Here is a 14719-nt window from a genome sequence, read left to right on the forward strand (position 1 = left end):
ATATAAGTTATCTTCTTTACTTTTCTGAGTCAGCTTTACTTTCCGTAGTCTTTTATTCACTCAAGTCTGAGTTTCAGTTTGAGCACGGAAGTTGTCCTTTAACTTAGGCTAAGTTATCTCTCTTAGTGATCGGGAACTTATCTTACGGGTTTTCTCGCCCGGACTAGAGTATCTCAAGTTAGTGCTCTAGGTTGAGGGGGTTTCTTTCGAAGGCCTTGAGAGAAATCCTAACACCGAGTGCAGACGTGATGTCTGACCTTAGTGTTAGCTAGAAAGTGTGTTCCACCCCATGGAATCGTTGTGGTAGTCGGTAGGTGGTGACAGCCCTATCCGTCCTTTGTAGTCCACCAGATTCGGGTGTTTTCATAGCAGTAGTGCAGGTTGCCGTTGGACTCCCCTCTCATCCCTTTCTGAAGTCCTTCCTCTTCCGGCCGCCGAAGTAAGCTCTGCTTTCCCGAGAACTAGTTAGGCGTTTAGTCTGATCTAGAGAGGCTAGCTCGATAGTTCAGAACTGTATCAGGTGTCTTATCTCGCTCGTTGTCCTCCCTACTCTACCTTTCTAAGGTTTAGAATCTCCGTGTGTCACTCGGTCATTGCTGTTGGCAGTCGATAATGATGGTTTCCGCCGCCAACGCTCTGCCTGATTTCATGAAATATAGGTCATAACCATGTCATAACCATTATTACTAATGAGTTCCACAAGTTTTGGTGTTTATTTGATCTCAGGGATGACATATCCAAAATTGACCCAGAACGGACACCGTTTGGACCGAGAAGCCCGAATCCGGCCGACCGGCGTACTTTCGGTGGAATCTGGGCATGAGACTTTACCAAAGTCACTAAGAGGGATAATCCAAGCCATTCCAATAGGCTATATCAAGAATTGCACAACTGGGACCCGGAAGGCTTGGACCCATATCCAAAAAAATAAGCCAATCTGGGCCATGATCAAATGTTCAGCAACCACCCTACCCAGAAGTGATCCATGGCCAGAGATGAGCGTGTTGGTGCAATAGAGGATCGAGAGGCCGCCAGAGGCAGGCCGTCCGGCCCAAAACAATGACGGTTGAGGAAACCGCCTAAAGAACCGATGTCTGGTGGAGATCAGGGCGTCCCACAGAAAGGCGGTGCCAAATGGTGGCAAGGGCAGGCCGGCTGGCCTAGGCCAGGCCGCCCGGCCCCACTTGGCAGCCCCTGGTGTCCAGTCTTCGCGTGAAGATCAAGCACCGCCTCCTCTGCTGCGTACAACTGGCGCCAACTGCAATAACCGCCAAGAACCGACCTTGGTACACTATAAATAGGACCCCCTCACCTCACTTGTAACACACACCTTGGGAGCTTGAGTGCCTCACAAATTCAATTTCATTCCTTAGTAGAATAGGGAGAGTGTGAGGTGAGAGCTTGGGTGGAAGCTGAGCTAAAGGGGCGGAGTCGAGTTCTCTCGACCTTACACCACTTTATACCCACATCGAGGGAATCTTATAATCAAGTAAGTTTTCCTCGCTTGTCTCTAGTTCCTCACTAGTTTATTTTTTACTTAAGTTACTTGCTTAGTTACTCTCTTTGATCATGGGATCTCTTGTCTGCGTGGGCAGCAAGTTCTGTCCATTTGGGGTTTCTTCTTGCCTTAGCGCGAGGCGGAAGTCAGTGACTCGATAGTTTAGGCGTGGTGCTTAGGCTTGGTAGTTACCTTGGGTTGTGTGCCACCCCACGGCACCGTAGTGGTAGGCGGCAAGTGGTGACAGCCTTGTCTGTCGCTAGTAGTCCACCACGTTCGGGTGTTTTCATAGCAGTAGGATTGCCGAAAGTATGTTGGGCCCCTTCTCATCCCTTTCTGAGCCCTTCGCTTAGGCCGCCGAAACAGATCAAGCCAGTAGCTTCTCAAGTTATCTTAGTAAATATGATTCTATCTAGAGATAAGCCATCTACCCTCGTACCTCTGCTCCTCAGCGGGTCCGGTTGAATTGCTCCAGACCACTAGTCGAAGCTTATCGTTCCTTGGATTCGATATCCCAGGCTTACTCACCTGGTGAAAGCTACAATCGGTCTCTGTGCGGTTGTGGAGTAATTCGTTAGGCTAAGGAGTGCCAATAAGCTTTTTGGTGCCGATGCCGGGGAACGGTAGCAACACTAGTACTAGAGCTTTTCAGCTGTACACTTATCCATCCATCCACCTTTGCACATGGAGTTTCCTCCTGGTTATCCGGCAGTTCCATACCGTGAGTATATGGAGCCGCCTCCATCCTGCCATCCCATCCTGACTGATGGCTACGAGATCCATCCCAGTCTCGTAGCCATGGTTCGTGCATCACCCTTCTCTGGAAGAAGAGATGAATGCCCCTACGCTCACTTGCAAGAATTCGAGGAGAACTGCTCTCTCCTTATCATACCCGGGATGAACCAGAACACCTTGTGGTGGAAGCTATTTCCGTTCTCTCTGACGGAAAGGGCAAAAACCTGGTACTACCAGACTGCAGTGAGAGTTGGAGGAGATTGGATTCAGCTGAAGGACGAGTTTTGTCTGTTCTTTTTCCCTGTCCCCAAAGTGATCCCGCGTCGCAGACAACTGCTCACTTTTGAGCAAGGCGACAATGAATCACTTGGGGTAGCGTGGGCGCGATCCTCGCATCTCGCGACCTCAGGTCCCCCTCACAAGATTTCTGAGGAGATGTTGATGCAACACTTCATCTACGGCCTTAACTCGGAGAGCGAGCCTTTCTTGAACCTTGCCTCCGAGGGGTCAGTCTACTACAAGACAGCGGCTGAAGTTAGGACCATCCTAGAAAAGGTCCTTAACTGTACTGCCTACACCGATGTCTTTGACGACCCTCTTGAGCCAGAAGTTCTGCCCACTGAAAGGCAGCCACTCCACATCCTTTCTGTTGTTTCCTCTCCACCTCCACCACACATAGAGGAAGTCACCGAACCACCCAAGTCCTCAGGTCATGAGCCACTCCTTGAAGAATTGCCTATGTTCATATCTGACCTCTTTTCAGAGTACATTGAACTCGGTCATGTTTCAAACATGCCGAAGGAACATAAGTGTAATTGCTCAAGATTAGAGGCGTTCATTCCTGAAGCCACCTCGCAGATTGAGGGTCTTTCTGCGATTATGAGCCGAGAATGGATAGAAGAAGCAGAATCTGTAGTATCGTCCAAATCTACCGTAATCCCAGACTTCTCTTCTGCGCTATTGGGGATGCCTGCGAGCCACAATAGGCCTTTTACGACCCAAAGGTCGAGGTGAACATCATGTCCAGAGCTCTGGCAGACCATATTTCGCCCGAGCAGCCCTTGACCCTGTCTCGTAAGCACCTGAAATGGATCGACGACCAGATCATGGACAGTCAAGGTATTCTTCGAGTGGTTCCATTCATGATGGAAACCAACAAGGTCTACCTAGACTTCCACATCTTCGATATCCCTGAAGGTGTAGAGTTCCTCTTAGTCGGAAGGCCAATAGAGCCTCTCGTCAACCCCAATAGAGACCGAGCCACGCTCAAGGTTAAGGTTGGCAGAGATATCATCCCGGTCAGCTTAGTGCATTCCTGCAACACCATTGCGGAAGCTAGACCAGAGCAAGACCCGCTTGAAGAGGCTGTGTGCACCATCCAGAAAGGGCAAACTCAACCCTCCCTCGATGACGATGCCACTCATTTCACCCAGGAGCTCGAACCGGACAGCCAGAGTAAGCTGGACGGAGAGGAACCACCGCAACCTTCTCTCCCAGAGCTGAAGCCGCTACCTCCTGGATTGAAGTACGCCTTTGTTCACAATAACAGAGCCACGCCAGTCGTCATCAGCGATAAGCTGACAGAGAGTCAGACTCGGCGGCTCGTTGCAGTTCTGGAGAAGTACCGATCCATTATCGGGTACTCTCTGTAGGACTTGAAGGGGATTAGCCCCAATCTGTGCACGCATCGCATCCCTATGGAACCGGACCATAAGCCGTCGAGAGAGCACCATCACTGGCTTAATGATGCGATGAGGGAGGTAGTTAAGAAGGAGGTTCTGAAGCTACTGCACGCAGGTATCATATACCCCGTGCAAGATAGTGAATGGGTTAGTCCAGTTCAAGTAGTTCCAAAGAAGGGAGGCATGACAGTGGTCCAGAACGAGAGAAATGAGCTCATACTTCAGAGGACCGTTACTGGTTGGCGAATGTGCATCGACTACCGGATGCTTAATAAAGCTACCCGTAAAGATCACTTTCCACTGCCCTTCATTGACAAAATGCTAGAACGGCTAGCCAAGCATTCCTATTTCTGCTACCTCGATGGCTATTCTGGTTATCATCAAATCCCTATTCATCCAGATGACCAGAATAAGACTACCTTCACCTGCCCATACGGCACGTTCGCCTACCGGCGAATATCCTTTGGTCTCTGCAACGCACCCACTTCTTTTCAGCGGTGTATGATGGCGATCTTCTCTGACTTGATTGAGAACATCATGGAAGTTTTCATGGATGATTTCTCGATCTATGGAAAGAGTTTTGACGAATGCCTTGAGAACTTGGATAAACTTCTCAAGAGATGTCAAGACACACTTGGTCCTTAATTGGGAAAAGTGCCATTTCATGGTCAGAGAGGGGATTGTCCTCGGACATAGAGTGTCCGAAAGAGGGATAGAAGTGGATCGGGCAAAGATAGAGGTGATCGAGCAATTGCCACCCCCGACGAATGTCAAAGGGGTGAGAAGTTTTCTGGGCCATGCTGGCTTTTACCGGAGATTCATCAAGGACTTCTCCCGTATAGCCCGACCCTTGACAAATCTCCTTGCCAAGGATGCCCCATTCAACTTCGATGACGATTGCCTTCTAGCCTTCTATACCCTCAAGAAGGCACTCGTTACCGCACCCATTATGCAACCCCCCGATTGGAGTCTTCCTTTCGAGATTATGTGCGATGCCAGTGACTTTGCCGTCAGAGCAGTGCTCGGTCAGTGCAAGGATAAGCAACATTATGACATATCTTATGCCAGTAAGACATTGACCGCCCCCCAGCTAAACTATGCCACAACGGAGAAGGAACTTTTGGCCGTGGTCTTTGCCATGGACAAGTTCAGGTCATACTTGGTTGGTGCTAAGGTGATAGTGTACACTGATCACGCTACACTTAAGTACCTACTCACCAAGAAGGATGCTAAGCCACGACTCATCCGTTGGATTCTGCTCCTTCAAGAGTTCGATCTTGAAATAAGGGACAAGAAAGGAGCAGATAATTGTGTGGCTGATCATCTCTCCCAGATGCAAATCCAAGGATCAGATCTTCCGATCAACGATTATTTGAGAGATGACACTCTCCTGAAGGTCATCGCATCCAGTCCATGGTACGCTAACCTAGTGAACTTCATGGTGACCGGATACATACCTCCAGGAGAAGACAAGAAGAGGCTGATTCACCTCAGCAGATTCCACCTTTGGGATGACCCCCTATCTATTCAAGGTCTGTGCCGATGGTCTACTTCGTCGATGTGTCCCATTTTGTGAGACCCGGAGGATTCTTGAGCGTTGTCACTCCTCACCTTATGGAGGATACTACGGAGCATTCCGTACCCATGCAAAAGTTTGGCAGAGTGGTTTCTTCTGGCCAAACATGTGTGGAGACGCTAAAGAATTCGTCCGGTGTTGCCCAAGATGTCAGAAGCATGGGAACATCAATTCCCGAGATGCTATGCCCTTGAAGAGTAACCTTCAAGTGGAAATTTTCGACGTATGGGGAGTAGACTATGGGTTCCTTCTCTATGTCAGAGCAATGCGAGTACATCTTGGTGGCTGTGGACTATGTGTCCAAATGGGTAGAAGCACTTCCTTGTGTTGCAGCCGATTCAAGGAGCTCCAAAAGAATGTTCCAGGAAACAATATTCCCGCACTTTGGAGTTCCACGAGTCGTGATTAGCGATGGAGGCTCACACTTCATCGATAAAACCTTCAAGAAGTGCCTCAGTGAGCTTGGAGTAGACCACTGGGTTGCGACTTCATACCATCCCCAAACAAGTGGTCAGGCAGAAATGTCTAACAAGCAAATCAAAAACATTCTGTAGAAGACTGTAAATGCAATGGGGAAGGGATGGAAGAGCAAATTACCCGAGGCACTTTGGGCATATCGGACAGCTTTTAAGACCCCGATAGGGATGACTCCATACTAGCTGGTTTACGGCAAGACCTGCCATCTTCCAGTTGAGCTAGAATTTAAGTCCCATTGGGCAATCAAGGGGTGGAATATGGACCTCCAATTAGCTGGAATTAAGCGACAGATTCAATTAGCTAAATTGGACGAGTGGAGGGGAAAAGCATACCATAGCTCCAAGTTATACAAGGAGCGTACGAAACGTTGGCACGATAAGCGGATCAAGATCGAGCAGTTTAAGTCGGGGGATAAAGTACTCCTCTTTAACTCCCGCATACGATTGTTTGGTCATGGTAAGCTCCGAAGTAAGTGGGAAGGCCCTTACTTAGTGCTTGATGCCACCGATCACGGCGCGGTGACCCTCCAAGATGATGACGGGAACACTTTCAAGGCAAATAGTCAAAGATTAAAAGAATAGTCAAAGATTAAAAGTGTTCCTTGAACAAGAAATGCCGGAACTCGAGGAAGTAGACGTCTTCGAGCTTTCCGAGATATGACAAATCTCGTATATGGTCCTCGCCAGACCCAAAACCGGCCTTATCATAGGACAGAACCCTCCTCTATTCTATTCTTCTCTTCCCTTTCTACCCCTAGGAAAACCACCCCAATATTTGAGTCCTACGCTCCACGAGAGAGCCTCTGCCAGAAGACCGAGGCCCACACTTAAGAGTGTGGGGTCGGCCGGCCATGTTTGGGCCGCCCGGCCTTGCCCAGGCCGCCCGGCCTCCCACGGACGCGTTCCGAAGAGCCGTTGAACGGCAACGCTCCTCATCGTGTGAATGTTCCACTTCTGGAGGAGTTGCACCGATCAGAGTTGATTTAAGTCGGGAGCCTTCTTCCTCCTTGCCATTCCACTCTCTTCCTGCAAACCCAGACTTCGGCCCCCAAATCTTGAGCCTAGATCACATCCATGGCATCACAATCCTCACCCAGAACTCCGCAATCCGTAGCCACGGACAGCTCACTCCTTCCGCTCCATCAAAGTCGATCCAGAGCCAGAGTTCAGACTACAACCTCCGGATCATCGAGCCAATTCCCATGGCCGACACCCACGCATCGCCGCCCGACCAGCAGGCCATCACCAGGGCCGGCCGGCCAGCCTAGGGGAGGCCGCCCGGCCTCCCCCTCGCGCCGGTCGTTCCAAGCTCGCGCGACGTCACCCGCTAGGAGCCCTGCATCAAGGGGCAATGGGAGGATTGGTGCGCGCACTCCTGGACGGCCGACCATTGGGGTTCTCTCCCCACGGAAGGCCATCGAGAAGCGTCTCATGCCGTCATCTTTCGGCGGCCACGTGATGCAAGTCGCCGCCCTCCAGGCGGTGATGCCCAAGTCCCCGGAGTATTCTCCGGCCAGCCCGAGTCCGCCACGCGTTCGTGTGGTTGGACGGAAGGTCGGCCGCTGGAAAGAGCTGCGCCCGCCATTGGATTGAGAGGAGAAGAAGTCAATTGACTCCAACCCGGGATCGGTGCGACGTTTCAGATCGCCACTACCGATCCGGGGCCCTCCGGAGGACTACGCCTACACGGACAGCGACGACGAGGAGGAGAGAAGCGACATTGCCGCACTCCGTGAGCAGCTCGCTGCTCTTAAACTCCAGCTCAACAATATGGATGAGCGGGTGGCGGAGTCCAAGATCGACCGAATGGATCTAGATGACAAGGTGGACATGTTGCGCAAGGCCGTTTGTTCAAAGATCAAACGCCTTGCAAAGGCTACCGGGAACGAGGAGCTTTACCGAGCCCCCGACCCGAGGGACTAGATCTAGATAGGGAGGATTAGAATAAATAGATTAGGTGTAGGTGCTGTTTTATTTCGCTCAATTTTGTTTCTCTTTTTCAGCACCTTAGTTTGTTTTGTTTAGAAAATTTTGAATTGAATAAAATAAAGTTTGCCCCTATGTCATGTTTGTGGTTGGGACACACTTATGTGCCAACCAAACCCCTGTTCTCACATTCTGCGAAGTACCCATGAATTTGCAGCATACACAATGAATGGAGAGCACCAGAAAAAGTTGGGAGCATTTCGCTTCAGGAATGACCGGGAGGCCCAAATTGTGCCGACCGGCATATCAATTTTGCGATCTGCTCGAACACCCAACGGAATTGTGACACACGCAGCACAACGGACACACAGCATCAGGCCGTTTGCAAAATGGTGGAAGATTAGGCCGCCCGGCCTAAGTTTACGCCGCCCGGCCCCACCGTCAGCGAAACGCCGAAATCTTTCTCGTGCTGCAGGTTTGCAACTTCTATAGCTTACTTCTCTAAAAGATCAGTTCAAATTGTGCCTAGTTTAATGCAAACTAAAATTTGAACAAGAACTTAGAGAAAGATGAAATCATTTCATGACAATCAGCACATGCCTAAGATTTATTTTTAATGCAAGTATTTACATGCCTTTGGAACTTAACTATGTTAGGATCATTGGAGCTTCTGCTTATTGCCTCTCATGATACTTTGAACTGAGCTCATGCTTGTCCTAATTCAAGGATTTGGAGGAATTTATTTTGAAAATAAAATCATGGCAACTCTCTTTTTCTCAACCACTACCAATGCCACATACATACATGAGAGTAGTCCCATGATTCCACATAGCTATCTTGTACATTTTGAGCTCGTCCAAACCTATTGCCTCATAAGTGTGTTATGTACATTTCGTACTTTGGCCATACACATACACAGTGCTAATCACTGACCATCATAATCATCATACAAAAGCTCATCATCCCCCTGAAACAAAAGGAAAACAAGTAAAGTGAGTCATCATGCTCATGGATGCTTGTCAAAAAAAAAAAGAGAGAAGGAGGGGAAGATGATAAGAGCAAAAGTATAGATGACGGACAAGTGCCAAAGCTTACACTAGCACATGGTCAAAGTAGCGTGATGGCATAACTACTTAGAGACATTTGGTTTGAACCTGCGATATAAATGAAAAAAAAAAGATTAGCATTTGCCTATGTCTTACAAAAGAGAGAAGTTACCTTTGAGAGAGAGTCATACACCTGGAGCATTTGGAGTTTGCCTTATTTCGAAAATCTGAAAACCCTCCAAATTCCAAGAAAGAGAACTTGCATAGATTCATGTGATGAGTTCTGAGGGTCAATAGATAGAAGTGAAGATGTTAGCCACCAGGAATCCAAGGTATGCAAAGAAAGCTAAGAAATAACTCTTATGCATAGTTTGAGTTCATGAAACCAGTCTTCGCTCTTTTCTCGACCTTATTGCTCGGGGCGAGCAAAGTCTGGCTGTGGGGGTGTGTTGGCGGTCGATAACGATGGTTTCTGCCGCCAACGCTTCGCCAGATTTCATGAAATATAGGTCATAACCATTATTACTAATGAGTTCCACAAGTTTTGGTGTTTGGACCGGAAGGCACGAATCGGACTGATCGGCGTACTTTCGGTGGAATCTGGGCATCAGACTTTATCAAAGTCACTACGAGGGAGAATCCAAGCCATTCCAATAGGCTATATCAAGAATTGCACAACTTGGACTCGGAAGGTTTGGACCCATATCCAAAAAAGAAGCCAACCTGGGCCATGGTCAAATGTTCAGCAACCACCCTACCCAGAAGTGATCCATGGCCAGAGAGGAGCGTGTCAGTGCAACAGAGGACCGAGAGGCCGCCAGAGGTAGGCCACCCGGCCCAAAACAATGACAGTTGAGGAAACCGCCTGAAGAACCGACGTCTGGAGGAGATCAGGGCCGTCCCACAGAAAGGCGGTGCCACATGGTGGCAAGGGCAGGCCGGTCAGCCTAGGCCAGGCCACCCGGCCCCACTTGGCAGCCCCTGGTGTCCAGCCTTCGTGTGAAGATCAAGCACCGCCTCCTCTGCTGCGTACAACTGGCGCCAACTGCAATAACCGCCAAGAACCGACCTTGGGTTGTGTTCCACCCCATGGCACCGCAGTGGTAGGCGGCAAGTGGTGATAGCCTTGTCCGTCCCTAGTAGTCCACCATGTTCGGGTGTTTTCATAGTAGTAGGATTGCCGAAAGTATGTTGGGCCCCTTCTCATCCCTTTCTGAGCCCTTCGCTTAGGCCGCCGAAACTGATCAAGTCAATAGCTTCTCATGTTATCTTAGTAAATAGGATTTTATCTAGAGATCAGCCCTCTACCCTCGTACCTCTGCTCCTCAGCGGGTCCGATTGAATTTCTCCAGACCACTAGTCAAAGCTTACCATTCCTTGGATTCGATATCCCAGGCTTACTCACCTGGTGAAAACTACAATCGGTCTCTATGCGCTTGCGGAGTAATTCGTTAGGCTAAGGAGTGCCAACAATTGCCTGGCCATTTATCTCTCTTACCTATCTGGCTTACCCCCGTCTAGTCAGTCGGTCGATAAAGCTAGTACGGTTATCATTCGGTTTACGATACACTTTACCATAGTGCTTCCCTAAGGAAAAATACGATACCCTGAAATACTCCAAGGTGAAGTGCTACAGCGGTGATTCTGTGCGCTTGCAGAATATCTATTCTAATCGGGCATAAGAAACGCCAACACTTGTGAGAATGCTTTTCAAACCCTCAAGACCAAACTCACCACTACTCCTATTCTTGCTCAATTGGATATCACTAAGTGATTTGATGTGTATTGTGATGCATCTAGAATTGGACTTGGTTGTGTTCTTATGTAAGAAGCCCGAGTCATTGGTTATGCTTCACGATAATTGAAGCGTCATGAAGAAAATTATACTACCCATGATCTTGAACTTACAGCTGTTGTTCATGCTCTCAAGATATGGCGTCACTATCTTCTTGGAAATTCTTGCAATATCTATACCGATCATCAAAGTCTTAAGTATATCTTCACTCAAGCGGAAGTCAATACGAGGCAAAGAAGGTGGCTGAAATTAATCAAGGATCACAAACTGGAAGTTCATTATCATCCCGGTAAAGCCAATGTGGTTGCCAATGGTTTGAGCCGAAAGGCACAATGCCACTACTTGCATACCCGGTCTGGAGTTAATACTCTTTGTGATGATTTTCAGAAACTAAATCTCTCTATGGTGGAGCATGGGTCGCTTGCTTCTCTAGTTATCACTTCTAATCTCATTGATGAAATCAAGAAAGCTCAACATGAAGACAAAGGCGTGATGAGGCTTAGAGATAGAATTAGTGAAGAAAAGCTCAAGTGTTTCAAGCTCGATGACCAAGGAATTCTTTGGTTTGGGAAACGTTTGGTGGTTCCCAAAAATTTTGAGCTTAGAATGAAAATTCTGGATGAAGCTCATGAATCTCAATTTTCCATCCATCCTGGTAGCAACAAGATGTATCAAGATTTGAGACAGAAATTTTGGTGGACTCGCATGAAAAGAGAAATTGCAAGATATGTGGCCGAATGTGACGTTTGTCAAAGAGTGAAGGTCGAACATCTCAAGCCAGCTGGAATTCTCCAACCTCTTCCTATTCCTTCTTGGAAGTGAGAGAATATATCCATGGATTTTATTACCGGGCTTTCTTGTACTGTTCATGGGTACAATTCCATTTGGGTCATTGTGGATTGTCTTACAAAATCTGTTCACTTTCTTCTAGTCAAAGCCAACTACTCGGTGGAGAAATATGCGGAGCTGTATCTCACCAAGATTGTTTGTCTTCGTGTAGTTTCTAAATCTATAGTATCGGATAGAGGCCCTCAATTCACCGCTCAGTTTTGGAAAAGTCTCTATGATGCCATGGGTACCGATCTCACCTTTAGCACTGCTTATCACCCTCAAACCGGTGGACAAACCGAGCGGGTCAATCAAATTCTTGAAGATATGCTCAGATCATGTGCAATCATTTATGGGAAAGGTTCGGATGAATGTTTACCCTTTGCTGAATTTTCCTACAACAATAGTTACCAAGCAAGTATTGGGATTTCACCATTTGAAGCTTTGTATGGGCGGAGTTGTAGAACTCCTCTCAATTGGTCGGAATTCAGAGAACGAGTATATTTTGGCCGGACATTGTTATGGAGGCCGAAAAGAAGGTAAAGACAATCCAAGAACGATTGCGAGCGGCGTAATCTCGCCAAAAACATTATGCCGATCGGCGTAGGAGAGAGCTATGTTTCAAAGTTGGTGATTATATCTATCTCAAGGTTACACCTTTCAAGGGCACCCAACGGTTCCAAGAGAAAGGCAAGCTTGCTCCTCGCTATGTTGGTTAGTTTCGGATTTTGGCAAAACACGGGGCTGTCGCCTATCGGTTGGAATTGCCACAAACTCTATCAACCATCCATGATGTATTTCATGTCTCTCAATTGAAGAAGTGCCTAAGAGTTCCTATAGAAGCCACCAATTTTGAAGATTTTGATATCCAACCCAATTTATCATACAAAGAACATTCTATCCGAATTCTTGATCAAGCGGAACGCAAGACTAGAAACAAGACTACCAAATTTGTGAAAATCCAATGGAGTCGCCATTCTGAGCGTGAAGCAACATGGGAACAAGAAGACGAACTTCGACAATCCTATCCCGACTTATTCGTGGATGAGTATGTGTACTCATGATCCTTTCTCTCATTTCTTCTTGATTATGATATTCTAGTAGTCCTAGGATAATTGTTATCTAGCTACCTTATACCGTAGAAAAGACCACCAAATCAAGCTATTTTCTGGGACATGACCGTGATCAAGGATAGCCTGCCATTACCCAAGAATCTTGGGCAAATTCATTCCGCAATAGTGTGATCCACCAACTTGAGCCATGAACTTCCCTATCTCTAGATCTTTAGTGAAATCTCGGGACGAGATTTTTCAAAGGGGGGAAGAATTTGTAACACCCCTAGAACTAATTTGAGTAAATCATAGCATCACGTGCATCATCATTCAAATTTAAAAACTGCACCTGGGTTAATTCCGGAATATCTGGATTTGCATCCGAAACATCTGGGTTGGGGGTTTACCCGGAGTTTCCGGGATGAAACCTAGAGTATCTGGGTTTCGGCTAGCTGGACACATGTCACTCTCCCATCATTCATTTGCCACCTCACCCTTTCCCTGGCCCACGTGTCAGTCCGAGTCTTTCACCTGGGAGTCTCCTCCCAGCTCTCTCTCGCTCCCTCACTCTCTCCCGCTCCTTCTCTCTCTCCCAAGGCCATGGAGGAGTTCTCACTCCTCCTCCACCATTGAAGGACCTCCACCTCGTCGGAGCTTCGCCGGAGATCGACGCCGGCGAGCTGCACCACCACGACCTCGTCTCCTAGGAGCTTCCCCAAGCTTCTCCTTCCTCTCCTTCCTCTCCCTCAAGCCTCGAGCAAGAAGGACGACCTTCAGCTTCACCAAGCCCTCTTCTCCATCTAGAAACCCTTGCTGAGGTAGTTCTTGTCCCAGGTAAGCTCATTTCTTTTCCTAATTGAGTAACTATACTAAGGCGCCAAGAATTGGCGCGCTCCCGTGCGTCGTGGCCCCACGTGGGGCGGGGGCACTGTTCATGTGTGCCGGGAGTACTGTTCATGTGGGCCCAAGGTACTGTTCGTAATAAAAATAATAACAAAGTACTGTTTATGTGGGCCCCAGGTACTGTTCATAATTAAAAAATAGAAAATATAATTCATAATAAAAATAAAAAAATTATAAAAAGGGCCCCCGGGTACTGTTCGTAATTAAAAAAATAAAAAATATAATTCATAATAAAAAATAATAATATTATAAAAAAACAAAAACACGTGGGCCCCACATGTTTAACTGTTTAGTTATTTTTTATACACAAAAATAATAAAAAAAATTGTATACTACATTCACCTCTATTATTTATTGGATTTTGTTTTCACTTTGTGAACTCACAAAATATAATTGAATCATCCATTCATTCTTAATCTTATTATTTTTTCTACCAAAATTAATAATTAGTGCAAGCTAATCCATCACCTATATCTGTTAATATACAAAAAATGAATTCCTACATATGCTATTTATACAGAACCCACGTGGGTCCTGTGTGCTATTCAGGTGGTACCCACATAATATTCAATTGCAATCCATCCAGAAAATATGTTTAATTATTTATTCACACGAAAATAAGAAACATATTTCATACACTACATTTACATGTGCTAGCCCCTACTACTTAATGGATTTTAATTCCACTTCGTAAACTCGCAAAATATAATTGTATGACAATCCATCAACTATACCTCAACCCACCTACCGTACCTACGAACATAAAACAAAGAATACTCAAAAATATATATATATCCATACTTAACTTTCAGACTTCATTCAATACATCAACACATTGTTAAAATACATCAACACGATATTACTTTAACTATATCACACAATAATATATTTTTATTATTATTTTAGATCAAACCTTTTGCTACAGGCGCGCATAGCGCGCCAACCTACCTAGTCCATCTCAATTGCTCTAGATTTAGAGCCATTGGAGTAGCCTCACTATAGATAGCTTAGAACTCTCCAACCTTTATGCATGTGAGTTTTAGCTACCAAGATAGACTCCTCATACCCTTAGAAACCCTTAGAAGCAAACCCCATCACAAACCCTAGACGAAACCACGACTTTAGACTCTCCACTGCAGCACATCCGGAGTGTCTGGTTTTAAACCCGGAGCTTCCGGGATACCCGGAGTTTCCGGGGTTGG

This window comes from Panicum virgatum, chromosome 6N, assembly GCF_016808335.1.
Source record: "Panicum virgatum strain AP13 chromosome 6N, P.virgatum_v5, whole genome shotgun sequence".
Taxonomy (NCBI): domain Eukaryota; kingdom Viridiplantae; phylum Streptophyta; class Magnoliopsida; order Poales; family Poaceae; genus Panicum; species Panicum virgatum.